General features: G+C 55.6%; 1 non-coding gene across 1 annotated transcript; it reads left to right on the top strand.

Moving 5' to 3' along the window:
• Window positions 1-1234: 1234 nt before the first annotated feature.
• LOC116763827 lies at window positions 1235-1341 on the top strand. The gene has a single exon (XR_004352642.1). It is a non-coding gene; the product is annotated as a U6 spliceosomal RNA (small nuclear RNA).
• Window positions 1342-3581: the final 2240 nt, after the last annotated feature.

The following is a 3581-nucleotide window of genomic DNA, read 5'->3' as shown; positions in this document are numbered from 1 at the left end:
ACGCCCTCTGTTTCCTGGAGAACAGAGGCCCCTTGGAGAGCTGGCCACAGGAAACGGCCTCCGCTCTGCTGGGTGGATCTGACCCAGGTCCCAGCTCACGGCTGGCGGTCGTGTCGTGTCGTCTGTAATCCTGCGGGTATCCACGTGGAGGGCGTCACGCGGGGCCGTCATGCAAGACTATTTCTGCCTAGAGCTCCTCCCCATCTGGGTCAGCGGCAGCTCTGTACCCGAGTCCTGTTGGGCGGTCTTCCCCCCTTGGTCTCTCCGTCAGGCCCACCCGCCCCAAGTTTAGCCCCTCCCCAACCTGTCAGTGTGACTTCCAAAAGGCCCTGAGAAGCCTCCCCTTCTCTCTCTGCAGCCTCCACCCTGATTCCTGCAGCTTTGACCTCCCCCAGACCCTCCTTAAGGAGCTCCCCGTTTCCTGTCTCCCCTTCTGTTACCCACGACATGCACGTGGAACCACAGCCTGTCTCCTAAAGGTTACGCAGGCATGGCCGTCTGCCTCCTGTGTGGCCCTTTGTACTCAGAACAAAGTCCAGATCCCAGTGGCCATGCAGGCCTGGCCCGCCAACATCGCCAGGCTGGCCAGGTGTCCGCGTCCCACCTTGCTCTCTGTGTCTCTCCGGCACACCTGCTTCTCCCCACCCTGGTGGGCCCTCTCGTCCCTGAGGGGCCAGTAAACGTCAGTTCCGTGGAGGGCCCTCGACCTCACGCAGGCCCCGGTACGAAGCCTGTACTGTTAGCCACACTGTTACAAATGTGTTTGCTTTATTTGCCTAACGTCTACCTCTCCCGTTGGACCAGAAGCTGCATAGGCAACCAAGGTCTGAGCTGTCCCCACTGTGCACCCAGTACCCTTCCCAGCACTTGTGGTTGGTGAGGGGTGAGCGGTGACGGGTGACGGGGCTGCAGCATGGTGGACCCAGAGCTGACTGTGGGCGGGACGCTTCCCTGGCAGAAGCTCGTGATAGAGCTCAGTTCTGTAAGGATGAGAAGAACCGACCGACCCTCTCCAAGGGCGCACATCATATTATGCAAAGTCTTGAACCAAACAGCAAGGCACTGTGGTTATGACAGCAGCACTTGGGTGCACTGCTCAGGACTTAGGTGTATCGTCTCAGCTAATTTCCAAAGGACCCTGTGAGGCCAGTGTGACATAAGGTTCACAGTGAGGAGAAGCTCATAGGTGGGTGTCACTGACTGACATTCACAGATGCATGAAGAATTTCCGAAGGTGCTCGCTTCGACAGCACACAGGCTAAAATTGGAACGATACAGAGAAGATTAGCATGGTCCCTGAGCAAGAATGACATGCAGATTCGTGAAGTGTTCCATACGGTAAGTCCCCTACGTACGAACCTTCAAGTTGAGAACATTCCAAGACGGGAACGTGCGTTTGCATGTCCAGTCACGTAAGTTAGTTCACGTGTCTGGAGTACGTTGTCACGTGCGTGCATCCTCGACAAGTGGCTGTGCTTTTGTGGACTTTACTGTACAGGACTGTGTAGAGTACAGTAGCACAGTGTCTTTATTTCAAGCCCAGGATGTCCGGAAGCAAGCGTAAAAGCAGCGGTGATGTAGCTGGTACTGCTAAGAAGCGCCAGGGATTGGAGGCCCAGAGAAAGGATGAAGGGAGACAAGAGGAAGAAGAAGTAACTGAAGAACTGAAGAGAGTCACGACGCAGGAAACGGCGGGGGACTTTCTTTAGTTGAGGAGGCGCTGTTAGCTTTCGAGGCACAGGACCCGAACCTACAACAGTGCACAAAGGTTGCAGCAGCCGTTCAGAATGCAACCCAGTGCTACCGTGTCATCTATGACGAGAAAAAAAGAGCTACTACCCAGACATCAGTCGATTGCTTTTTCAAGAGGGTAGATAGAACTGAATCCAGCAAGGAACCAGACGTGTGCCATCAGCGTCAGGCGTGAGTGACATGGCAGCTTACCCTCCGTCTCCTGTTGCTGACGACCCTTCAGCTCTACCGTCTCCCACCTCCTCTCCCTCCTCCAGTCAGTAACTCTTCCTGCCTGTTCCCTCGATGCCAGCCCCTGGATGCCAGTTGTGTGCTGTACTGCTGTACTTTTCAAGGTACTGAGCTATAAGATTAAACACGTTCTCTTCATTTTTTGTGTTTGTTTGTTTTTCATGTATTATTTGTGTAAAAAGTGCTATAACCCTATTCCAGTACAGTATTGTATAGCCCACTGTGTTAGTTGGGTACCTAGGCTAACTTTGTTGGACTTATGAACGTGCTCTCTGAATGAAACATTTTTATGTAGGGGACTTAGTGTTATTTAAAAAAGGATTTCTGAAGGGAACTGATGAGATGCCCCCTCCTCAGCCCGAGGCTGTGTTACTGTGTGTTCTATGGATTGTCCTTTTGTCCGGGGCACTTGAACTTGAGTATAGATAAATTAAATAAATCTTAAGAGATAAATTTGCTAGCTTTGTACATATAAATAGATGTGCTTTTCTCCAGAGAAGGTTGGCTGTTTCCTGGGTGTCAAGGCAGAAAGACAGGCACAGCAGTGCCAGCCCCCAGAAAGCTCGCATCCACCAGGGGGTGAGCATGTGAATAAAGGATTAAAACACAGCGGGGGACACCCAGGAAGGGCCAGCCAGGTCTCAGAAGTGGGCAGAGGAGGGCAATGGACATTAAAATTCAGCCAGTCTTGCGCTATCCTTTCTTCTCTACAGCGTCCACTGTTTCCTTGGGGGTGATGTACCCTCTCGCTGGGTGAGTCTTAGAGGGACAGTGGATCTGGATGCCTGCCCTCCCCCCAGAAGCCTCAGCGCCAACTCCTTCTGGAGTGCAACCCTGCCCCTCGAAGGGTCAGCATTGGACCGTGTCACCCATGCCCAGGGCCGTCGTCCCCCTGCCTCTGGGTCAAGGCCACCGTCCAGTCTACTCTCACCACAAGACCGCCCAGCTCTCCGGGGCTCGGGCCCACCTCCTCCCAGCTTCCTGTCCATTCTGTGACTGCGAGTGTCCCACCAACAAATTCCTTTTCACTTTGGTGTCTAAGTTGTCTCCGTTTCGTGCAACTAAGCCGTCTAATTATTAAGGGGGCTGAGATGCGAGGAGGATCTGGGGAGGCCCGCGCTGGAGCAGGGCTGCCCGGCGAGGGCACGGGGAAGGTCTGTGGACGAGCCGGAGGAGGGGCGGGACGCGCCACGGGAGCCGGGGGCTCAGGGGCGCGGGGACGCGGGGGCGCAGGGGCGCTCCGGGGTTGGCCTGTTTTCCGTGGACGGCGAGAGGGAGGGGCCGCTCTGGGCTCCTTTCAGCTCAGTGTCGGTGCTTCTCCCCCGGCCACCTCCCAACAGCGGCTCTAATCCTTTGTGCACTTTTTCCAGCCTTCAGGAGATTCTCTCCATAAACCCCATTTCCCTGCCAACAGTCATGACAAACGGTAGCCAGCCTCGCTCCCAAGAAATGACGGCTGTGGGGGCTCCCTGACCGGCTGCACATGGAGCTGACAGGGCCTTGTGCGGCCCCCGCAGGGCTGTCGCCTGTGCGCAGCCCCCCTTTCCTGTCGGCCCTTCAGCCGCCCCCTCAGCTCCTGGGCGCCCTCCCACTCGCCA

Source organism: Phocoena sinus, chromosome 12 (genome assembly GCF_008692025.1).
Source record: "Phocoena sinus isolate mPhoSin1 chromosome 12, mPhoSin1.pri, whole genome shotgun sequence".
NCBI classification, from domain to species: Eukaryota; Metazoa; Chordata; class Mammalia; order Artiodactyla; family Phocoenidae; genus Phocoena; species Phocoena sinus.
The sequence above is the reverse complement of the archived record's forward strand: the minus strand, read 5'-3'. Positions and strand labels throughout refer to the sequence as shown.